Source organism: Astatotilapia calliptera, chromosome 5 (genome assembly GCF_964374335.1).
Source record: "Astatotilapia calliptera chromosome 5, fAstCal68.1, whole genome shotgun sequence".
Taxonomy (NCBI): domain Eukaryota; kingdom Metazoa; phylum Chordata; class Actinopteri; order Cichliformes; family Cichlidae; genus Astatotilapia; species Astatotilapia calliptera.
In genome coordinates this window covers 16289764-16316060 of record NC_137426.1, presented here as the reverse complement: position 1 = coordinate 16316060, position 26297 = coordinate 16289764, and the positions used below count along the sequence as shown (strand labels likewise).

At 43.3% G+C, this 26297-nt stretch overlaps 1 protein-coding gene across 1 annotated transcript in view; it reads right to left on the bottom strand.

Annotated features, from left to right (window-relative positions):
- h6pd (hexose-6-phosphate dehydrogenase (glucose 1-dehydrogenase)) overlaps positions 1-26031 on the bottom strand; it is a 70449-nt gene extending 44418 nt beyond the window's left edge. Inside the window, exon 1 of the mRNA XM_026167527.2 lies at positions 25900-26031. The gene's annotated coding sequence lies outside the window, so the exon portion shown is untranslated. The remainder of the gene's footprint in view (positions 1-25899) is intronic.
- Between the last annotated feature and the right edge of the window lie 266 nt (positions 26032-26297).

The following is a 26297-nucleotide window of genomic DNA, read 5'->3' as shown; positions in this document are numbered from 1 at the left end:
AGTATAACTCAATGAAATCCAGTCTGATCAGTACCAGACTTTACAGGCATGATGTCAGACCCGCCCTGAACAGATTGATGTGCCCATTGTCGGAAATACGGACAGCGCCACCTAGTGGCAACAGGAAATGTCATGGCTTTAATTTTGTTGTACTGATTTTCACAGGTTCATCGTGGTCACCTCAAAAGCGGTGAATATCACCATCAGTCCTTGATGATGCTTTAGTGCAAAAATTGTGACTTTAAACTGAACGGTGCACCCTGGTGGCAACGCAGTTCATCATGAAAGATGAAGTGGCTTTTGAGGGGCTTGGAAAGTTTATAGAGGCTTGAAATTTGGCACACACCTCCAAATGGTTGAAGGCTTTGTTGTCATGTAACCATTTTCCTTGAATAGCGCAAAATGGCTCCACAGCGCCCCCTAAAATATTTCAAAACATCAGCCCCTGCTCTGTGTTTCATCTATGAGTCTGACACTTGGTAAGCTTGTGTAAGATATCAAGATGTACAAAAAAGTCTCTTGGAGCAATATCCCAAATCGAACAGGAAGTCAGCCATTTTAAAATTAATGTGTAATTTTGATGACATTTTCCCCCCTTTTCAGGCCTCATACTTTGACGAACTCCTCCAAGGGATTTCATCATTTTGAACCATTCTTCAGTGTGTGGAATCTAAAGACCTTTGTGATGTTAAATTGCGAAGCTTTTTCCGTTCAGGGAAACGGGGTGGTCATGGCGGCACGTAGAGTTTCAATCACTCGCAAAAAGCAGTAATCTGCTGTCACTAAAAAACACAATGTCCAATCTCTCCCAAAGGTCGCAGGTGTGATGAGACTCGAGCTTGGAAATGTTTGTTATGCTATTTGTCAATAATGGTTAGAGCGCCACCTAGTGGCATGACTATAATCCTGGTTGAATAAGATGAAATGTTAGCTGGTGATTAAAAGCATGAAATCCATCAATGTGACATCACATCGGACGTGCCGGTTTGAGGTGTTGGCAGTGGCTCGACGTGCCGGGGGTGCGAGGGCCCTCATAACGCTGCTTGCAGCTTTAATTAGGGCCCGAGCACTGACAGTGCGAAGGCCCTATTGTAATTGCTCTGTTTATTAGGGCCCGAGCACTGACAGTGCGAAGGCCCTATTGTAATTGCTCCGTTTATTATTATTATTATTATTAGGGCCCGAGCACTGACTGTGCGAAGGCCCTATTGTATCTGCTCCGTTTCTTATTATTATTATTATTATTATTATTATTATTATTATTATTATTATTATTATTATTATTATTATTATTATTATTATTATTCACCCCAAACAAGGGCCTTTTTGAGGGCCTAAACATGCTCAAAAACTCATGAAATTTTGCACACATGCCAGGTCTGGTGAAAAATTTTGTATTTTAATGGTTTTACATATGAGCACTGGGAAATGGCTCTAGAGCGCCACCTATGCCTTGTTAAATGCAGCCCTACGACCACATCGTTTGAGCTACATGTATGAAATTTGGCACACATGTGTATCATGCCAAGACGAACAAAAAAGTCATTGGGCCCATTGACGCAAACCCAACAGGAAGTCCGCCATTTGGAAGAGAAGGTGACATTTTGGCTCTAATTTTGCCATTTCCATGCCTCGAACTTTAACGAACTCCTCCTTGGGATTTGGTTGTATAAGCTTCATCTTTGGTCAGTTTCAACTACACACCTGGGCCATGTTAAATTGCGGAGCTTTTGAGTTTTCACAATACGGTGAGGCCGTGGCGCCATGGCGAATTTCGATGACTCGCCATGAAAATCTTATTGCCTCTCATTTTGTCATAGATTATCTGACCTTGACCAAAGTGAACACATATGATAAGGCTCCACCCCTGAACATATTTCAACTGCCATATTTCACATCAAGGACAGCGCCACCTAGTGGGAACAGGAAATGTCATGTTTTACACTTTGGGGTACAGTATAGTGATGGGTGACATCTGCAGCCTCAAATTTCTCCAGGAAAGCCTTAAGGAGTTGGTCTTGGGTTACAGTGAAAACTGTGACTTTTCACAAAAGGGTGTGACCCCAGCAGCATGGCGAACTTTGATGTCACGCCATGAAGAAACAAATTAGTATAACTCAATGAAATCCAGTCTGATCAGTACCAGACTTTACAGGCATGATGTCAGACCCGCCCTGAACAGATTGATATGCCCATTGTCGGAAATACGGACAGCGCCACCTAGTGGCAACAGGAAATGTCATGGCTTTAACTTTGTTGTACTGATTTTCACAGGTTGATCATGGCCACCTCAAAAGCGGTGAATATCACCATCAGTCCCTCATGATGCTTCAGTGCAAAAATTGTGACTTTAAACTGAACGGCGCACCCTGGTGGCAACGCGGTTCATCATGAAAGATGAAGTGGCTTTTGAGGGGCTTGGAAAGTTTATAGAGGCTTGAAATTTGGCACACACCTCCAAATGGATGAAGGCATTGTTGTTATGTAACCATTTTCCTTGAATAGCGCAAAATGGCTCCACAGCGCCCCCTACAATATTTCAAAACATCAGCCCCTGCTCTGTGTTTCATCTATGAGTCTGACACTTGGTAAGCTTGTGTAAGATATCAAGATGTACAAAAAAGTCTCTTGGAGCAATATCCCAAATCCAACAGGAAGTCAGCCATTTTAAAATTAATGTGTAATTTTGATGACATTTTCCCCTCTTTTCAGGCCTCATACTTTGACGAACTCCTCCAAGGGATTTCATCATATTGAAGCATTCTTCAGTGTGTAGAATCTAAAGACCTTTGTGATGTTAAATTGCGAAGCTTTTTCCGTTCAGGGAAACGGGGTGGTCATGGCGGCACGTAGAGTTTCAATCACTCGCAAAAAGCAGTAATCTGCTGTCACTAAAAAACACAATGTCCAATCTCTCCCAAAGGTCGCAGGTGTGATGAGACTCGAGCTTGGAAATGTTTGTTATGCTATTTGTCAATAATGGTTAGAGCGCCACCTAGTGGCATGACTATAATCCTGGTTGAATAAGATGAAATGTTAGCTGGTGATTAAAAGCATGAAATCCATCAATGTGACATCACATCGGACGTGCCGGTTTGAGGTGTTGGCAGTGGCTCGACGTGCCGGGGGTGCGAGGGCCCTCATAACGCTGCTTGCAGCTTTAATTATTATTATTATTATTATTTCGGCAAATGAATCGGCCTTTTGAGGACCTAAACATGCTCGAAAACTCATGAAATTTTGCAGACGCGTCAGGTCTGGTGAAAATTTACGTATTTTAATGTTCTCAGACATGGCCAGGGAAAATTAGCTCAGTAGCGCCACCTAGAAAAATGAAAAACGCGAGCCCCCGGTATGGGTATGACCTACATGTTTGAAAGTCGGTACACCTATATAACTTTCAGAGTCGAACAAAAAAGTCTATTATGGCAATGTCCTAAACCCAACAGGAAGTCCGCCATTTTGGATTGAAGGTGACATTTTGGCTCTGATTTTACCGTTTCCATGCCTCGAACTTTAACGAACTCCTCCTTGGGATTTGGTCCTACAAGCTTCAAATTTGGACAGTGTCAACTACACCCTTGTGCCATGTTAAATTGCGGAGCTTTTGAGTTTTCACAATACTATGAGGCCGTGGCGCCATGGCGAATTTCGATGACTCGCCATGAAAATCTTATTGCCTCTCATTTTGTCATACATTTTCTGACCTTGACCAAAGTGAACACATATGATAAGGCTCCACCCCTGAACATATTTCAACTGCCATATTTGACATCAAGGACAGCGCCACCTAGTGGGAACAGGAAATGTCATGTTTTACACTTTGGGGTACAGTATAGTGATGGGTGACATCTGCAGCCTCAAATTTCTCCAGGAAAGCCTTAAGGAGTTGGTCTTGGGGTACAGTGAAAACTGTGAGTTTTCGCGAAAGGGTGTGACCCCAGCAGCATGGCGAACTTTGATGTCACGCCATGAAGAAACAAATTAGTATAACTCAATGAAATCCAGTCTGATCAGTACCAGACTTTACAGGCATGATGTCAGACCCGCCCTGAACAGATTGATGTGCCCAATGTCGAAAATACGGACAGCGCCACCTAGTGGCAACAGGAAATGTCATGGCTTTAATTTTGTTGTACTGATTTTCACAGGTTCATCGTGGCCACCTCAAAAGCGGTGAATATCACCATCAGTCCCTCGTGATGCTTCAGTGCAAAAATTGTGACTTTAAACTGAACGGCGCACCCTGGTGGCAACGCTGTTCACCATGAAAGATGAAGTGGCTTTTGAGGGTCTTGGCAAGTTTATAGAGGCTTGAAATTTGGCACACACCTCCAAATGGATGAAGGCTTTGTTGTTATGTGATCATTTTCATTGAATAGTGCGAAATTGCTCCACAGCGCCCCCTACAAAATTTCAAAACCACAGCCCCTGCTCTGTGTTCTATGTATGATTCTGAAACCTGGTAAGCTTATAGGAGATATCAAGATGTACAAAAAAGTCTCTTGGTGCAATATCCCAAATCCAACAGGAAGTCAGCCATTTTAAAATGACTGTGCAATTTTGGCAACATTTTGCCCTCTTTCCAGGCACCGTTCTTTGACGAACTCCTCCAAGGGATTTCATTATATTGAACCAATCTCCAGTGTGTGGAATCTAAAGACCTTTGTGATGTTAAATTGCGAAGGTTTTTACGTTCAGGGAAACGGGGTTGTCATGGCGGCACGTGGAGTTTCAGTCACTCGCCAAAAAGCAGTAATCTGCTGTCACTCAAAATCAAAATGTCCAATATGTCCCAAAGGTCGCAGGCGTGATGAGACTCGAGCTGGGAAATGTTTGTTTTGCCATTTGTCAGTAATGGTTAGAGCGCCACCTAGTGGGACGACTATAATCATGATTGAATGAGATGAAATGTTAGCTGGTGGTTGAATGCATGAATTTCATCAATGTGACATCAGATCGGACGTGCTGGTTGTAGGTGTTGGGCGTGGCTCGACGCGATGGGGTGCGAGGGCCCTCATAACGCTGCTTGCAGCTTTAATTATTATTATTATTATTATTATTATTATTATTATTATTATTTCGGCAAATGAATTGGCCGTTTGAGGGCCTAAACATGCTCGAAAACTCATGAAATTTTGCACACGCGTCAGGTCTGGTGAAAATTTACGTATTTTAATGTTCTCAGACATGGCCAGGGAAAATTAGCTCAGTAGCGCCACCTAGAAAAATGAAAAACGCGAGCCCCCGGTATGGGTATGACCTACACGTTTGAAAGTCGGTACACCTATATAACGTTCAGAGTCGAACAAAAAAGTCTATTATGGCAATGTCCTAAACCCAACAGGAAGTCCGCCATTTTGGATTGAAGGTGACATTTTGGGTCTGATTTTACCGTTTCCATGCCTTGTACTTTAACGAACTCCTCCTTGGGATTTGGTCGTATAAGCTTCAAATTTGGACAGTGTCAACTACACCCTTGTGCCATGTTAAATTGCGGAGCTTTTGAGTTTTCACAATACTATGAGGCCGTGGCGCCATGGCGAATTTCGATGACTCGCCATGAAAATCTTATTGCCTCTCATTCTGTCATACATGTTCCGATCTGGACCAAAGAGCACACATATGATAAGGCTCCACCCCTGAACATATTTCAACTGCCATATTTGACATCAAGGACAGCGCCACCTAGTGGGAACAGGAAATGTCATGTTTTACACTTTGGGGTACAGTATAGTGAAGGGTGACATCTGCAGCCTCAAATTTCTCCAGGAAAGCCTTAAGGAGTTGGTCTTGGGTTACAGTGAAAACTGTGACTTTTCGCCAAAGGGTGTGACCCCAGCAGCATGGCGAACTTTGATGTCACGCCATGAAGAAACAAATTAGTATAACTCAATGAAATCCAGTCTGATCAGTACCAGACTTTACAGGCATGATGTCAGACCCGCCCTGAACAGATTGATGTGCCCATTGTCGGAAATACGGACAGCGCCACCTAGTGGCAACAGGAAATGTCATGGCTTTAATTTTGTTGTACTGATTTTCACAGGTTCATCGTGGCCACCTGAAAAGCGGTGAATATCACCATCAGTCCCTCGTGATGCTTCAGTGCAGAAATTGTGACTTTAAACTGAACGGCGCACCCTGGTGGCAACGCGGTCCACCATGAAAGATGAAGTGGCTTTTGAGGGGCTTGGAAAGTTTATAGAGGCTTGAAATTTGGCACACACCTCCAATGTGATGAAGACTTTGTTGTCATGTCATCATTTTCATTGAATAGCGCAAAATGGCTCCACAGCGCCCCCTACAATATTTCAAAATATCAGCCCCTGCTCTGTGGTTTATGTATGAATCTGAAACCTGGTAGGCTTATAGGAGATATCAAGATGTACAAAAAAGTCTCTTGGAGCAATATCCCAAATCCAACAGGAAGTCAGCCATTTTAAAATTAATGTGCAATTTTGGCGACATTTTCCCCTCTTTTCAGGCTTCATACTTTGACGAACTCCTCCAAGGGATTTCATCATATTGAACCATTCTCCAGTGTGTGGAATCTAAAGACCTTTGTGATGTTAAATTGCGAAGCTTTTTACGTCCAGGGAAACGGGGTGGTTATGGCGGCACTTAGAGTTTGAATCATTCGCCAAAAAGCAGTAATCTGCTGTCACTCAAAAACACAATGTCCAATCTCTCCCAAACGTCTCAGGTGTGATTAGACTCGAGCTCGGAAGTGTTTGTTATGCCATTTGTACATAATGGTTAGAGCGCCACCTAGTGGAACGACTAACTAATCATGAATGAATGAGTTGAAATGTTAGCTGGTGGTTAAATGCATGAATTCCATCAATGTGACATCAGATCGGACGTGCTGGTTTTAGGTGTTGGGCGTGGCTCGACGCGCCGGGGGTGCGAGGGCCCTCATAACGCTGCTTGCAGCTTTAATTAGGGCCCGAGCACTGAGAGTGCGAAGGCCCTATTGTATCTGCTCCGTTTCTTATTAGGGCCCGAGCACTGACAGTGCGAAGGCCCTATTGTAATTGCTCTGTTTATTAGGGCCCGAGCACTGAGAGTGCGAAGGCCCTATTGTATCTGCTCCGTTTCTTATTATTATTATTATTATTATTATTATTATTATTATTCACCCCAAACAAGGGCCTTTTTGAGGGCCTAAACATGCTCAAAAACTCATGAAATTTTGCACACATGCCAGGTCTGGTGAAAAATTTTGTATTTTAATGGTTTTACATATGAGCACTGGGAAATGGCTCTACAGCGCCACCTATGCCTTGTTAAATGCAGCCCTACGACCACATGGTTTGAGCTACATGTATGAAATTTGGCACACATGTGTATCATGCCAAGACGAACAAAAAAGTCAGTGGGCCCATTGACGCAAACCCAACAGGAAGTCCGCCATTTGGAAGAGAAGGTGACATTTTGGCTCTAATTTTGCCATTTCCATGCCTCGAACTTTTGCGAACTCCTCCTTGGGGTTTCATTTCTTAACCTTCAAATTTGGACAGTGTCAACTACACCCTTGTGCCATGTTAAATTGCGGAGCTTTTGAGTTTTCACAATACTATGAGGCCGTGGCGCCATGGCGAATTTCGATGACTCGCCATGAAAATCTTATTGCCTCTCATTTTGTCATACATTTTCTGACCTTGACCAAAGTGAACACATATGATAAGGCTCCACCCCTGAACATATTTCAACTGCCATATTTGACATGAAGGACAGCGCCACCTAGTGGGAACAGGAAATGTCATGTTTTACACTTTGGGGTACAGTATAGTGATGGGTGACATCTGCAGCCTCAAATTTCTCCAGGAAAGCCTTAAGGAGTTGGTCTTGGGTTACAGTGAAAACTGTGACTTTTCGCAAAAGGGTGTGACCCCAGCAGCATGGCGAACTTTGATGTCACGCCATGAAGAAACAAATTAGTATAACTCAATGAAATCCAGTCTGATCAGTACCAGACTTTACAGGCATGATGTCAGACGCGCCCTGAACAGATTGATGTGCCCATTGTCGGAAATACGGACAGCGCCACCTAGTGGCAACAGGAAATGTCATGGCTTTAATTTTGTTGTACTGATTTTCACAGGTTGATCGTGGCCACCTCAAAAGCGGTGAATATCACCATCAGTCCCTCGTGATGCTTCAGTGCAAAAATTGTGACTTTAAACTGAACGGCGCACCCTGGTGGCAACGCTGTTCACGATGAAAGATGAAGTGGCTTTTGAGGGTCTTGGCAAGTTTATAGAGGCTTGAAATTTGGCACACACCTCCAATGTGACGAAGGCTTTGTTGTTATGTGATCATTTTCATTGAATATCCCAAAATGGCTCCACAGCGCCCCCTACAAAATTTCAAAACCACAGCCCCAGCTCTGTGTTTTATGTATGAATCTGAAACCTGGTAGGCTTATAGGAGATATCAAGATGTACAAAAAAGTCTCTTGGAGCAATATCCCAAATCCAACAGGAAGTCAGCCATTTTAAAATTAATGTGCAATTTTGGCGACATTTTCTCCTCTTTTCAGGCTTCATACTTTGACGAACTCCTCCAAGGGATTTCATCATATTGAACCATTCTCCAGTGTGTGGAATCTAAAGACCTTTGTGATTTTAAATTGCGAAGCTTTTTACGTCCAGGGAAACGGGGTGGTTATGGCGGCACTTAGAGTTTGAATCACTCGCCAAAAAGCAGTAATCTGCTGTCACTCAAAAACACAATATCCAATCTCTCCCAAAGGTCGCAGGCGTGATGAGACTCGAGCTCGGAAATGTTTGTTATGCCATTTGTACATAATGGTTAGAGCGCCACCTAGTGGAACGACTAACTAATCATGAATGAATGAGTTGAAATGTTAGCTGGTGGTTAAATGCATGAATTCCATCAATGTGACATCAGATCGGAGGTGCTGGTTTTAGGTGTTGGGCGTGGCTCGACGTGCCGGGGGTGCGAGGGCCCTCATAACGCTGCTTGCAGCTTTAATTATTATTATTATTATTATTATTATTTCGGCAAATGAATTGGCCGTTTGAGGGCCTAAACATGCTCGAAAACTCATGAAATTTTGCACACGCGTCAGGTCTGGTGAAAATTTACGTATTTTAATGTTCTCAGACATGGCCTGGGAAAATTAGCTCAGTAGCGCCACCTAGAAAAATGAAAAACGCGAGCCCCCGGTATGGGTATGACCTACATGTTTGAAAGTCGGTACACCTATATAACGTTCAGAGTCGAACAAAAAAGTCTATTATGGCAATGTCCTAAACCCAACAGGAAGTCCGCCATTTTGGATTGAAGGTGACATTTTGGCTCTGATTTTACCATTTCCATGCCTCGAACTTTAACGAACTCCTCCTTGGGGTTTGATTTCATAACCTTCATATTTGGTCAGTGCCAACTACACCCTTATGCCATGTTAAATTGCGGAGCTTTTGAGTTTTCACAATACCATGAGGCCGTGGCGCCACGGCGAATTTCGATGACTCGCCATGAAAATCTTATTGCCTCTCATTCTGTCATACATGTTCCGATCTGGACCAAAGAGCACACATATGATAAGGCTCCACCCCTGAACATATTTCAACTGCCATATTTGACATCAAGGACAGCGCCACCTAGTGGGAACAGGAAATGTCATGTTTTACACTTTGGGGTACAGTATAGTGAAGTGTGACATCTGCAGCCTCAAATTTCTCCAGGAAAGCCTTAAGGAGTTGGTCTTGGGTTACAGTGAAAACTGTGAGTTTTCGCGAAAGGGTGTGACCCCAGCAGCATGGCGAACTTTGATGTCACGCCATGAAGAAACAAATTAGTATAACTCAATGAAATCCAGTCTGATCAGTACCAGACTTTACAGGCATGATGTCAGACCCGCCCTGAACAGATTGATGTGCCCATTGTCGGAAATACGGACAGCGCCACCTAGTGGCAACAGGAAATGTCATGGCTTTAATTTTGTTGTACTGATTTTCACAGGTTCATCTTGGCCACCTCAAAAGCGGTGAATATCAACATCAGTCCTTCATGATGCTGCAGTGCAAAAATTGTGAGTTTAAACTGAACGGCGCACCCTGGTGGCAACGCTGTTCAACATGAAAGATGAAGTGGCTTTTGAGGGTCTTGGCAAGTTTATAGAGGCTTGAAATTTGGCACACACCTCCAAATGGATGAAGGCTTTGTTGGCATGTGATCATTTTCATTGAATAGCGCGAAATTGCTCCACAGCGCCCCCTACAAAATTTCAAAACCACAGCCCCTGCTCTGTGTTCTATGTATGATTCTGAAACCTGGTAAGCTTATAGGAGATATCAAGATGTACAAAAAAGTCTCTTGGTGCAATATCCCAAATCCAACAGGAAGTCAGCCATTTTAAAATTAATGTGTAATTTTGGCGACATTTTCCCATCTTTTCAGGCACCGTACTTTGACGAACTCCTCCAAGGGATTTCATCAGATTGGACCGATCTGCAGCTTGTGGAATCTAAAGACCTTTGTGATGTTAAATTGCGAAGCTTTTTACGTTCAGGGAAACTGGGTGGTTATGGCGGCACTTAGAGTTTGAATCGCTCTCCAAAAAGCAGTAATCTGCTGTCACTCAAAGACACAATGTCCAATCTCTTCCAAAGCTCATAGGCGTGATGAGACTCGAGCTCGGAAATGTTTGTTATGCCATTTGTACATAATGGTTAGAGCGCCACCTAGTGGAACGACTAACTAATCATGAATGAATGAGTTGAAATGTTAGCTGGTGGTTAAATGCATGAATTCCATCAATGTGACATCAGATCGGACGTGCTGGTTTTAGGTGTTGGGCGTGGCTCGACGCGAAGGGGGTGCGAGGGCCCTCATAACGCTGCTTGCAGCTTTAATTAGGGCCCGAGCACTGACAGTGCGAAGGCCCTATTGTAATTGCTCTGTTTATTATTATTATTATTATTATTATTCCGGCAAATGAATCGGCCTTTTGAGGGCCTAAACATGCTCGAAAACTCATGAAATTTTGCACACGCGTCAGGTCTGGTGAAAATTTACGTATTTTAATGTTCTCCGACATGGCCAGGGAAAATTAGCTCAGTAGCGCCACCTAGAAAAATGAAAAACGCGAGCCCCCGGTATGGGTATTGCCTACAAGTTTGAAATTCGGTACACCTATATAACGTTCAGAGTCGAACAAAAAAGTCTATTATGGCAATGTCCTAAACCCAACAGGAAGTCCGCCATTTTGGATTGAAGGTGACATTTTGGCTCTGATTTTACCGTTTCCATGCCTCGAACTTTAACGAACTCCTCCTTGGGGTTTGATTTCATAACCTTCATATTTGGTCAGTGCCAACTACACCCTTGTGCCATGTTAAATTGCGGAGCTTTTGAGTTTTCACAATACTATGAGGCCGTGGCGCCATGGCGAATTTCGATGACTCGCCATGAAAATCTTATTGCCTCTCATTTTGTCATACATTTTCTGACCTTGACCAAAGTGAACACATATGATAAGGCTCCACCCCTGAACATATTTCAACTGCCATATTTGACACCAGGGACAGCGCCACCTAGTGGGAACAGGAAATGTCATGTTTTACACTTTGGGGTACAGTATAGTGATGGGTGACACCTGCAGCCTCAAATTTCTCCAGGAAAGCCTTAAGGAGTTGGTCTTGGGTTACAGTGAAAACTGTGACTTTTCGCAAAAGGGTGTGACCCCAGCAGCATGGCGAACTTTGATGTCACGCCATGAAGAAACAAATTAGTATAACTCAATGAAATCCAGTCTGTTCAGTACCAGACTTTACAGGCATGATGTCAGACCCGCCCTGAACAGATTGATGTGCCCATTGTCGGGAATACGTACAGCGCCACCTAGTGGCAACAGGAAATGTCATGGCTTTAATTTTGTTGTACTGATTTTCACAGGTTCATCGTGGCCACCTCAAAAGCGGTGAATATCAACATCAGTCCCTCGTGATGCTTCAGTGCAAAAATTGTGACTTTAAACTGAACGGCGCACCCTGGTGGCAACGCGGTTCATCATGAAAGATGAAGTGGCTTTTGAGGGGCTTGGAAAGTGTATAGAGGCTTGAAATTTGGCACACACCTCCAAATGTATGAAGGCATTGTTGTTATGTAACCATTTTCCTTGAATAGCGCAAAATGGCTCCACAGCGCCCCCTACAATATTTCAAAACATCAGCCCCTGCTCTGTGTTTCATCTATGAGTCTGACACTTGGTAAGCTTGTGTAAGATATCAAGATGTACAAAAAAGTCTCTTGGAGCAATATCCCAAATCCAACAGGAAGTCAGCCATTTTAAAATTAATGTGTAATTTTGATGACATTTTCCCCCCTTTTCAGGCCTCATACTTTGACGAACTCCTCCAAGGGATTTCATCATATTGAAGCATTCTTCAGTGTGTAGAATCTAAAGACCTTTGTGATGTTAAATTGCGAAGCTTTTTCCGTTCAGGGAAACGGGGTGGTCATGGCGGCACGTAGAGTTTCAATCACTCGCAAAAAGCAGTAATCTGCTGTCACTAAAAAACACAATGTCCAATCTCTCCCAAAGGTCGCAGGTGTGATGAGTCTCGAGCTTGGAAATGTTTGTTATGCTATTTGTCAATAATGGTTAGAGCGCCACCTAGTGGCATGACTATAATCCTGGTTGAATAAGATGAAATGTTAGCTGGTGATTAAAAGCATGAAATCCATCAATGTGACATCACATCGGACGTGCCGGTTTGAGGTGTTGGCAGTGGCTCGACGTGCCGGGGGTGCGAGGGCCCTCATAATGCTGCTTGCAGCTTTAATTATTATTATTATTATTATTCAGGCGAAACAAGGGCCTTTTTGAGGGCCTAAACATGCTCAAAAACTCATGAAATTTTGCACACATGCCAGGTCTGGTGAAAAATTTTGTATTTTAATGGTTTTACATATGAGCACTGGGAAATGGCTCTAGAGCGCCACCTATGCCTTGTTAAATGCAGCCCTACGACCACATCGTTTGAGCTACATGTATGAAATTTGGCACACATGTGTATCATGCCAAGACGAACAAAAAAGTCTGTGGGCCCATTGACGCAAACCCAACAGGAAGTCCGCCATTTTGAAGAGAAGGTGACATTTTGGCTCTAATTTTGCCATTTCCATGCCTCGAACTTTTGCGAACTCCTCCTTGGGGTTTCATTTCATAACCTTCAAATTTGGACAGTGTCAACTACACCCTTGTGCCATGTTAAATTGCGGAGCTTTTGAGTTTTCACAATACTATGAGGCCGTGGCGCCATGGCGAATTTCGATGACTCGCCATGAAAATCTTATTGCCTCTCATTTTGTCATACATTTTCTGACCTTGACCAAAGTGAACACATATGATAAGGCTCCACCCCTGAACATATTTCAACTGCCATATTTGACACCAGGGACAGCGCCACCTAGTGGGAACAGGAAATGTCATGTTTTACACTTTGGGGTACAGTATAGTGATGGGTGACATCTGCAGCCTCAAATTTCTCCAGGAAAGCCTTAAGGAGTTGGTCTTGGGTTACAGTGAAAACTGTGACTTTTTGCAAAAGGGTGTGACCCCAGCAGCATGGCGAACTTTGATGTCACGCCATGAAGAAAGAAATTAGTATAACTCAATGAAATCCAGTCTGATCAGTACCAGACTTTACAGGCATGATGTCAGACCCGCCCTGAAGAGATTGACGTGCCCATTATCGGAAATACGGACAGCGCCACCTAGTGGCCACAGGAAATGTCATGGCTTTAATTTTGTTGTACTGATTTTCACAGGTTCATCGTGGCCACCTCAAAAGCGGTGAATATCACCATCAGTCCCTCGTGATGCTTCAGTGCAAAAATTGTGACTTTACACTGAACGGCGCACCCTGGTGGCAACGCGGTTCAACATGAAAGATGAAGTGGCTTTTGAGGGGCTTGGAAAGTTTATAGAGGCTTTAAATTTGGCACACACCCCCAAATGGATGAAGGCTTTGTTGTCATATGATCATTTTCATTGAATAGCGCGAAATTGCTCCACAGCGCCCCCTACAAAGTTTCAAAATATCAGCCCCTGCTCTGTGTTTTATCTATGAGTCTGAAACTTGGTAAGCTCATGGAAGATATTAAGATGTACAAAAAAGTCTCTTGGAGCAATATCCCAAATCCAACAGGAAGTCAGCCATTTTAAAATTCATGTGTTATTTTGGCGACATTTTCCCCTCTTTTCAGGCTTCATACTTTGACGAACTCCTCCAAGGGATTTCATCAGATTGGACCGATCTGAAGTTTGTGGAATCTAAAGACCTTTGTGATGTTAAATTGCGAAGCTTTTTACGTTCAGGGAAACGGGGTGGTCATGGCGGCACTTAGAGTTTCAATCACTCGCCAAAAAGCAATAATCTGCTGTCACTCAAAAACACAATATCCAATCTCTCCCAAACGTCGCAGGTGTGATGAGACTCGAGTTCGGAAATGTTTGTTATGCCATTTGTCAGTAATAGTTAGAGCGCCACCTAGTGGGACGACTATAATCATGGTTCAATGAGATGAAATGTTAGCTGGTGGTTAAATGCATGAATTCCATCAATGTGACATCACATTGGACGTGCTGGTTTTAGGTGTTGGGCGTGGCTCGACACGCCAGGGTGCGAGGGCCCTCATAACGCTGCTTGCAGCTTTAATTATTATTAGGGCCCGAGCACTGACAGTGCGAAGGCCCTATTGTAATTGCTCTGTTTATTATTATTATTATTATTATTATTCCGGCAAATGAATTGGCCGTTTGAGGGCCTAAACATGCTCGAAAACTCATGAAATTTTGCACACGCGTCAGGTCTGGTGAAAATTTACGTATTTTAATGTTCCCAGACATGGCCAGGGAAAATTAGCTCAGTAGCGCCACCTAGAAAAATTAAAAACGCGAGCCCCCGGTATGGGTATGACCTACACGTTTGAAAGTCGGTACACCTATATAACGTTCAGAGTCGAACAAAAAAGTCTATTATGGCAATGTCCTAAACCCAACAGGAAGTCCGCCATTTTGGATTGAAGGTGACATTTTGGGTCTGATTTTACCGTTTCCATGCCTTGTACTTTAACGAACTCCTCCTTGGGATTTGGTCCTATAAACTTCAAATTTGGACAGTGTCAACTACACCCTTGTGCCATGTTAAATTGCGGAGCTTTTGAGTTTTCACAATACTATGAGGCCGTGGCGCCATGGCGAATTTCGATGACTCGCCATGAAAATCTTATTGCCTCTCATTCTGTCATACATGTTCCGATCTGGACCAAAGAGCACACATATGATAAGGCTCCACCCCTGAACATATTTCAACTGCCATATTTGACATCAAGGACAGCGCCACCTAGTGGAAACAGGAAATGTCATGTTTTACACTTTGGGGTACAGTATAGTGATGGGTGACATCTGCAGCCTCAAATTTCTCCAGGAAAGCCTTAAGGAGTTGGTCTTGGGTTACAGTGAAAACTGTGACTTTTTGCAAAAGGGTGTGACCCCAGCAGCATGGCGAACTTTGATGTCACGCCATGAAGGAACAAATTAGTATAACTCAATGAAATCCAGTCTGATCAGTATCAGACTTTACAGGCATGATGTCAGACCCGCCCTGAACAGATTGATGTGCCCATTGTCGGAAATACGGACAGCGCCACCTAGTGGCAACAGGAAATGTCATGGCTTTAATTTTGTTGTACTGATTTTCACAGGTTCATCTTGGCCACCTCAAAAGCGGTGAATATCACCATCAGTCCCTCGTGATGCTGCAGTGCAAAAATTGTGACTTTAAACTGAACGGCGCACCCTGGTGGCAACGCTGTTCACCATGAAAAATGAAGTGGCTTTTAAGGGGCTTGGAAAGTTTAAAAAGTCTTGAAATTTGGCGCACACCTCCAATGTGCATAAGGCTTTGTTGTTATGTGATCATTTTCATTGAATAGCGCGAAATGGCTCCACAGCGCCCCCTACAAAATTTCAAAACCACAGCCCCTGCTCTGTGTTCTATGTATGATTCTGAAACCTGGTAAGCTTATAGGAGATATCAAGATGTACAAAAAAGTCTCTTGGTGCAATATCCCAAATCCAACAGGAAGTCAGCCATTTTAAAATTAATGTGCAATTTTGGCAACATTTTCCCCTCTTTCCAGGCACCGTTCTTTGACGAACTCCTCCAAGGGATTTCATCATATTGAACCAATCTCCAGTGTGTGGAATCTAAAGACCTTTGTGATGTTAAATTGCGAAGCTTTTTACGTTCAGTGAAACGGGGTGGTTATGGCGGCACTTAGAGTTTGAATCACTCGCCAAAAAGCAGTAATCTGCTGTCACTCAAAAACACAATGTCCAATCTCTCCCAAACGTCTCAGGTGTGATAAGACTCGAGCTCGGAAGTGTTTGTTATGCCATTTGTACATAATGGTTAGAGCGCCACCTAGTGGAACGACTAACTAATCATGAATGAATGAGTTGAAATGTTAGCTGGTGGTTAAATGCATGAATTCCATCAATGTGACATCAGATCGGAGGTGCTGGTTTTAGGTGTTGGGCTTGGCTCGACGCGCCGGGGGTGCGAGGGCCCTCGTAACGCTGCTTGCAGCTTTAATTATTATTATTATTCCGGCAAATGAATCGGCCTTTTGAGGGCCTAAACATGCTCGAAAACTCTTGAAATTTTGCGCACGCGTCAGGTCTGGTGAAAATTTACGTATTTTAATGGTTTTACATATGAGCACTGGGAAATGGCTCTACAGCGCCACCTATGCCTTATTAAATGCAGCCCTACGACCACATGGTTTGAGCTACATGTATGAAATTTGGCACACATGTGTATCATGCCAAGACGAACAAAAAAGTCTGTGGGCCCATTGACGCAAACCTAACAGGAAGTCCGCCATTTTGGATTGAAGGTGACATTTTGGCTCTGATTTTACCGTTTCCATGCCTTGTACTTTAACGAACTCCTCCTTGGGATTTGGTCGTATAAGCTTCAAATTTGGACAGTGTCAACTACACCCTTGTGCCATGTTAAATTGCGGAGCTTTTGAGTTTTCACAATACTATGAGGCCGTGGGGCCATGGCGAATTTCGATGACTCGCCATGAAAATCTTATTGCCTCTCATTCTGTCATACATGTTCCGATCTGGACCAAAGTGAACACATATGATAAGGCTCCACCCCTGAACATATTTCAACTGCCATATTTGACATCAAGGACAGCGCCACCTAGTGGGAACAGGAAATGTCATGTTTTACACTTTGGGGTACAGTATAGTGAAGGGTGACATCTGCAGCCTCAAATTTCTCCAGGAAAGCCTTAAGGAGTTGGTCTTGGGTTACAGTGAAAACTGTGACTTTTCGCAAAAGGGTGTGACCCCAGCAGCATGGCGAACTTTGATGTCACGCCATGAAGAAACAAATTAGTATAACTCAATGAAATCCAGTCTGATCAGTACCAGACTTTACAGGCATGATGTCAGACCCGCCCTGAACAGATTGATGTGCCCATTGTCGGAAATACGGACAGCGCCACCTAGTGGCAACAGGAAATGTCATGGCTTTAATTTTGTTGTACTGATTTTCACAGGTTCATCGTGGCCACCTCAAAAGCGGTGAATATCCCCATCAGTCCCTCGTGATGCTTCAGTGCAAAAATTGTGACTTTAAACTGAACGGCGCACCCTGGTGGCAACGCAGTTCATCATGAAAGATGAAGTGGCTTTTGAGGGGCTTGGAAAGTTTATAGAGGCTTGAAATTTGGCACACACCTCCAAATGGATGAAAGCATTGTTGTTATGTAACCATTTTCCTTGAATAGCGCAAAATGGCTCCACAGCGCCCCCTACAATATTTCAAAACATCAGCCCCTGCTCTGTGTTTCATCTATGAGTCTGACACTTGGTAAGCTTGTGTAAGATATCAAGATGTACAAAAAAGTCTCTTGGAGCGATATCCCAAATCCAACAGGAAGTCAGCCATTTTAAAATTAATGTGTAATTTTGATGACATTTTCCCCTCTTTTCAGGCTTCATACTTTGACGAACTCCTCCAAGGGATTTCATCATATTGAAGCATTCTTCAGTGTGTAGAATCTAAAGACCTTTGTGATGTTAAATTGCGAAGCTTTTTCCGTTCAGGGAAACGGGGTGGTCATGGCGGCACGTAGAGTTTCAATCACTCGCAAAAAGCAGTAATCTGCTGTCACTAAAAAACACAATGTCCAATCTCTCCCAAAGGTCGCAGGTGTGATGAGACTCGAGCTTGGAAATGTTTGTTATGCTATTTGTCAATAATGGTTAGAGCGCCACCTAGTGGCATGACTATAATCCTGGTTGAATAAGATGAAATGTTAGCTGGTGATTAAAAGCATGAAATCCATCAATGTGACATCACATCGGACGTGCCGGTTTGAGGTGTTGGCAGTGGCTCGACGTGCCGGGGGTGCGAGGGCCCTCATAACGCTGCTTGCAGCTTTAATTATTATTATTATTATTATTATTATTCAGGCGAAACAAGGGCCTTTTTGAGGGCCTAAACATGCTCAAAAACTCATGAAATTTTGCACACATGCCAGGTCTGGTGAAAAATTTTGTATTTTAATGGTTTTACATATGAGCACTGGGAAATGGCTCTACAGCGCCACCTATGCCTTGTTAAATGCAGCCCTACGACCACATCGTTTCAGCTACATGTATGAAATTTGGCACACATGTGTATCATGCCAAGACGAACAAAAAAGTCTGTGGGCCCATTGACGCAAACCCAACAGGAAGTCCGCCATTTGGAAGAGAAGGTGACATTTTGGCTCTAATTTTGCCATTTCCATGCCTCGAACTTTTGCGAACTCCTCCTTGGGGTTTCATTTCATAACCTTCAAATTTGGACAGTGTCAACTACACCCTTGTGCCATGTTAAATTGCGGAGCTTTTGAGTTTTCACAATACTATGAGGCCGTGGCGCCATGGCGAATTTCGATGACTCGCCATGAAAATCTTATTGCCTCTCATTTTGTCATACATTTTCTGACCTTGACCAAAGTGAACACATATGATAAGGCTCCACCCCTAAACATATTTCAACTGCCATATTTGACATGAAGGACAGCGCCACCTAGTGGGAACAGGAAATGTCATGTTTTACACTTTGGGGTACAGTATAGTGATGGGTGACATCTGCAGCCTCAAATTTCTCCAGAAAACCCTTAAGGAGTTGGTCTTGGGTTACAGTGAAAACTGTGACTTTTCGCAAAAGGGTGTGACCCCAGCAGCATGGCGAACTTTGATGTCACGCCATGAAGAAACAAATTAGTATAACTCCATGAAATCCAGTCTGATCAGTACCAGACTTTACAGGCATGAAGTCAGACCCGCCCTGAACAGATTGATGTGCCCATTGTCGGGAATACGGACAGCGCCACCTAGTGGGAACAGGAAATGTCATGGCTTTAATTTTGTTGTACTGATTTTCACAGGTTCATCGTGGCCACCTCAAAAGCGGTGAATATCACCATCAGTCCCTCGTGATGCTTCAGTGCAAAAATTGTGACTTTAAACTGAACGCCGCACCCTGGTGGCAACGCGGTTCACCATGAAAGATGAAGTGGCTTTTGAGGGGCTTGGAAAGTTTAAAAAGTCTTGAAATTTGGCGCACACCTCCAATGTGGTTAAGGCTTTGTTGTTATGTGATCATTTTCATTGAATATCCCAAAATGGCTCCACAGCGCCCCCTACAAAATTTCAAAATCACAGCCCCTGCTCTGTGTTTTATGTATGAGTCTGAAACCTGGTAAGCTTATAGGAGATATCAAGATGTACAAAAAAGTCTCTTGGAGCAATATCCCAAATCCAACAGGAAGTCAGCCATTTTAAAATTAATGTGCAATTTTGGCAACATTTTCCCCTCTTTTCAGGCATCGTTCTTTGACGAACTCCTCCAAGGGATTTCATCATATTGCACTATTCTTCAGTGTGTGGAATCCAAAGACCTTTGTGTTGTTAAATTGCGAAGCTTTTTACGTTCAGGGAAACGGGGTGGTTATGGCGGCACGTAGACTCTCAATCACTCGCCAAAACGCAGTAATCTGCTGTTACTCAAAAACACAATGTCCAATCTCGCCCAAAGGTCGCAGGCATAATGAGACTCGAGTTCGGAAATGTTTGTTATGCCATTTGTACATAATGGTTAGAGTGCCACCTAGTGGAACGACTAGCTAATCATGAATGAATGAGTTGAAATGTTAGCTGGTGGTTAAATGCATGAATTCCATCAATGTGACATCGATCGGACGTGCTGGTTTTAGGTGTTGGGCGTGGCTCGACGCGCCGGGGGTGCGAGGGCCCTCATAACGCTGCTTGCAGCTTTAATTATTATTATTATTATTATTATTATTATTCACCCCAAACAAGGGCCTTTTTGAGGGCCTAAACATGCTCAAAAACTCATGAAATTTTGCACACATGCCAGGTCTGGTGAAAAATTTTGTATTTTAATGGTTTTACATATGAGCACTGGGAAATGGCTCTACAGCGCCACCTATGCCTTGTTAAATGCAGCCCTACGACCACATCGTTTGAGCTACATGTATGAAATTTGGCACACATGTGTATCATGCCAAGACGAACAAAAAAGTCTGTGGGCCCATTGACGCAAACCCAACAGGAAGTCCGCCATTTGGAAGAGAAGGTGACATTTTGGCTCTAATTTTGCCATTTCCATGCCTCGAACTTTTGCGAACTCCTCCTTGGGGTTTCATTTCATAACCTTCAAATTTGGACAGTGTCAACTACACCCTTGTGCCATGTTAAATTGCGGAGCTTTTGAGTTTTCACAATACTATGAGGCCGTGGCGCCATGGCGAATTTCGATGACTCGCCATGAAAATCTTATTGCCTCTCATTCTGTCATACATGTTCCGATCTTGACCAAAGAGCACACATATGATAAGGCTCCACCCCTGAACATATTTCAACTGCCATATTTGACATCAAGGACAGCGCCACCTAGTGGGAACAGGAAATGTCATGTTTTACACTTTGGGGTACAGTATAGTGATGGGTGACATCTGCAGCCTCAAATTTCTCCAGGAAAGCCTTAAGGAGTTGTTCTTGGGTTACAGTGAAAACTGTGACTTTTCACGAAAGGGTGTGACCCCAGCAGCATGGCGAACTTTGATGTCACGCCATGAAGAAACAAATTAGTATAACTCAATGAAATCCAGTCTGATCAGTACCAGACTTTACAGGCATGATGTCAGACCCGCCCTGAACAGATTGATGTGCCCATTGTCGGAAATACGGACAGCGCCACCTAGTGGCAACAGGAAATGTCATGGCTTTAATTTTGTTGTACTGATTTTCACAGGTTCATCGTGGCCACCTCAAAAGCGGTGAATATCAACATCAGTCCCTCGTGATGCTTCAGTGCAAAAATTGTGACTTTAAACTGAACGGCGCACCCTGGTGGCAACGCGGTTCACCATGAAAGATGAAGTGGCTTTTGAGGGGCTTGGAAAGTTTATGGAGGCTTGAAATTTGGCACACACCTCCAAATGGATGAAGGCTTTGTTGTCATGTGATCATTTTCATTGAATAGCGCGAAATGGCTCCACAGCGCCCCCTACAATATTTCAAAACATCAGCCCCTGCTCTGTGTTTCATCTATGAGTCTGACACTTGGTAAGCTTGTGTAAGATATCAAGATGTACAAAAAAGTCTCTTGGAGCAATATCCCAAATCCAACAGGAAGTCAGCCATTTTAAAATTAATGTGTAATTTTGATGACATTTTCCCCCCTTTTCAGGCCTCATACTTTGACGAACTCCTCCAAGGGATTTCATCATATTGAAGCATTCTTCAGTGTGTAGAATCTAAAGACCTTTGTGATGTTAAATTGCGAAGCTTTTTCCGTTCAGGGAAACGGGGTGGTCATGGCGGCACGTAGAGTTTCAATCACTCGCAAAAAGCAGTAATCTGCTGTCACTAAAAAACACAATGTCCAATCTCTCCCAAAGGTCGCAGGTGTGATGAGACTCGAGCTTGGAAATGTTTGTTATGTTATTTGTCAATAATGGTTAGAGCGCCACCTAGTGGCATGACTATAATCCTGGTTGAATAAGATGAAATGTTAGCTGGTGATTAAAAGCATGAAATCCATCAATGTGACATCACATCGGACGTGCCGGTTTGAGGTGTTGGCAGTGGCTCGACGTGCCGGGGGTGCGAGGGCCCTCATAACGCTGCTTGCAGCTTTAATTATTATTATTATTATTATTATTATTATTATTATTATTATTATTATTATTATTCACCCCAAACAAGGGCCTTTTTGAGGGCCTAAACATGCTCAAAAACTCATGAAATTTTGCACACATGCCAGGTCTGGTGAAAAATTTTGTATTTTAATGGTTTTACATATGAGCACTGGGAAATGGCTCTACAGCGCCACCTATGCCTTGTTAAATGCAGCCCTACGACCACATCGTTTCAGCTACATGTATGAAATTTGGCACACATGTGTATCATGCCAAGACGAACAAAAAAGTCAGTGGGCCCATTGACGCAAACCCAACAGGAAGTCCGCCATTTGGAAGAGAAGGTGACATTTTGGCTCTAATTTTGCCATTTCCATGCCTCGAACTTTTGCGAACTCCTCCTTGGGGTTTCATTTCATAACCTTCAAATTTGGACAGTGTCAACTACACCCTTGTGCCATGTTAAATTGCGGAGCTTTTGAGTTTTCACAATACTATGAGGCCGTGGCGCCATGGCGAATTTCGATGACTCGCCATGAAAATCTTATTGCCTCTCATTCTGTCATACATGTTCCGATCTGGACCAAAGTGAACACATATGATAAGGCTCCACCCCTGAACATATTTCAACTGCCATATTTGACATCAAGGACAGCGCCACCTAGTGGGAACAGGAAATGTCATGTTTTACACTTTGGGGTACAGTATAGTGATGGGTGACATCTGCAGCCTCAAATTTCTCCAGGAAAGCCTTAAGGAGTTGGTCTTGGGTTACAGTGAAAACTGTGACTTTTCGTGAAAGGGTGTGACCCCAGCAGCATGGCGAACTTTGATGTCACGCCATGAAGAAACAAATTAGTATAACTCAATGAAATCCAGTCTGATTAGTACCAGACTTTACAGGCATGATGTCACACCCGCCCTGAACAGATTGATGTGCCCATTGTCAGGAATATGAAGAGCGCCACCTAGTGGGAAGAGGAAATGTCATGTCTTACACTTTGTTGTACTGATTTTCACAGGTTCATAGTGGCCACCTCAAAAGCGGTGAATATCACCATCAGTCCTTGATGATGCTTTAGTGCAAAAATTGTGACTTTAAACTGAACGGCGCACCCTGGTGGCAACGCTGTTCACCATGAAAAATGAAGTGGCTTTTGAGGGGCTTGGAAAGTTTATAGAGGCTTGAAATTTGGCGCACTCCTCCATTGTGCTTAAGGCTTTGTTGTTATGTGATCATTTTCATTGAATAGCGCAAAATGGCTCCACAGCGCCCCCTACAAAATTTCAAAACCACAGCCCCAGCTCTGTGTTTTATGTATGAATCTGAAACCTGGTAGGCTTATAGGAGATATCAAGATGTACAAAAAAGTCTCTTGGAGCAATATCCCAAATCCAACAGGAAGTCAGCCATTTTAAAATTAATGTGCAATTTTGGCGACATTTTCTCTTCTTTTCAGGCTTCATACTTTGACGAACTCCTCCAAGGGATTTCATCATATTGAACCATTCTCCAGTGTGTGGAATCTAAAGACCTTTGTGATTTTAAATTGCGAAGCTTTTTACGTCCAGGGAAACGGGGTGGTTATGGCGGCACTTAGAGTTTGAATCACTCGCCAAAAAGCAGTAATCTGCTGTCACTCAAAAACACAATATCCAATCTCTCCCAAAGGTCGCAGGCGTGATGAGACTCGAGCTCGGAAATGTTTGTTATGCCATTTGTACATAATGGTTAGAGCGCCACCTAGTGGAACGACTAACTAATCATGAATGAATGAGTTGAAATGTTAGCTGGTGGTTAAATGCATGAATTCCATCAATGTGACATCAGATCGGAGGTGCTGGTTTTAGGTGTTGGGCTTGGCTCGACGTGCCGGGGGTGCGAGGGCCCTCATAACGCTGCTTGCAGCTTTAATGTTTATATTGTAATCCTCCCTCACAGATCAGCAGCTTTTTAATATTTTTTGCTTCTTTAGGGTTCTTCTGTAGCTCTGACCTACATGTGACACTTTGTTCCTCGTCGGTCAAAAGCTACTTTCATTTTCTTTCCTCTTTAAATCAGCACAGACAATCTTCCTTGAGTCTTCCTGACTCATCTATCCGTGAAACTCTTTATAAATAGCAAAGGGGAAAAACAGGGAAAGACTGCATCTTCTGTTCTACCGTGCACATACGATCAAGTGACTATCCCATATCTTATATTCAAAAACCCGCCAGGCACTGGTGAAATTCTGTGGACATGAAGTGCTTTTTCCAGGTGCCAAGTTAAACGGCATTAGACAGAGTCCACTGACGATCGGCACAATAAAAGATTTGTCTGACAACTGAGGAGTATTGATGAGGACTGGAAAAAGCACTGAAGAGATATCCTGTGTTCGCTTTCTGTCATTGTGGTGAGATCTGTCACAGTCAAGCCTTAAGAAGAAACTCCAGATCAAACTGCTATTAATACTAATTCAAACGCTCACTTATGGATATTAAAAAAAAACTATAGAACCTATTCATTCATCCTATATTACCAATAAGTAATTTCAGTTACAAAATATAATGCGAACACCAAAGGTCACCTCATGAAAGGAGCTCTCAGTATAGCAGGACTTATTGAAATGTGGTCTGACTTTCATCTAAACTGCATGTAGAGACAAAACTCTACTCACTGGCACTTTATTACGCACACCTTGCTAGCACTGAGTTGACTGTGGGGGGTATTTGGGTACAAAGAATTCATTATTGGTGTTTAGGAAACCAGCTTGAGATGATTTGAGCTTTGAGATGTGGTGAGTTATCCCACAGTCATCAGAAGATGGGTACACTGTGGTCATAAAGACACGGACATGGTCAGCAAGATTTCACAGGTAGACCACCTGAGTAATAAAAAGTGTACCAAGAAACCAGTTTCTGAAATGCTCACAACAACAACAATTATGTCAACTTCAAAGTCACATAAATCACTTTTCTTCTCCCATTCTGATGCTCAGCAGGCCAGCCCCTCCTGACCGTCCCTACACGCTTAAAAGCACTGAGTGGCTGCCATATTGGATTGGCTGATTAGATATTTTGAGTTAAGGAGCAGCTAAACAAGTGCACTTAGTAAACTGCCCGGTCCATATGAGCACTTTCAGCAGCAGCAATCTGCAGGGGGAGTTTTAGATCACCCCCTTCTTTTTTCCTGAGCATTTTAAACGGCGAAAAAGCAAATACAATAACTAGTGCAGTAAACATAAATGCTGCTGACAGAGCTCAGCTGCCACCAGCTGTGTAACGTCCACAGGGATTTGATCCGAAATTCACAAGCCATCGCTACAAACTGTAAAACTGTACATAGACACAGATGCTGCATTGAAGCCGCCTGCTTTCCACACAGTCGCTCGCCTTCCTGGCACAACAAGCAAAAAAAACCACGACGTCACATGAAGGGTGGACAACATGTTTATCCCACGAGTCCACCTGCTAGCTGTCCCACTTCACTTCCGCTACCTACACACAATACACACGGCTCTGCAAGCGTCTCGGTAAAAGTACAGCCGTGTCGACGCTACAAAAACACGCGAAGCAACTAAAGCAGAAATGTTCGCAACAGACGCACTCTTTAAAAAGTTACAACTGGAAACGACGAACCTGCCCGGTGGCGAAGGCTACCGCGCGCTCTTCCTGTACCAGTCACGTGACACCCCTCAATCCAAAGGCAGGCTGCTAACATGATAAATACATGTTTTCCAAGACTTTGAGCTTCCTCTGCGCAGTTCTTTTGAATGATGCCGTTTGAAAACATTACCATGTTGACTAGCGTGTTGCAGGGTGTCATAAAATACAATTGTAAGGATGGTTTGTTAATGAGTGTCCCGAAAACCTTGAGTTGAAGTCAAGGTTGACTGAGTTTACGCACTGGAGGCATTAAAACATCATGGCAAGTGTCAAGGACCAGACTCACGGTCAGAATCACTTTGAAACTCGATTTGTATAAACCAGCTTATATTTGGAGAGGTAAAGTAGGAATTAAACGGTTCTTTGATTTA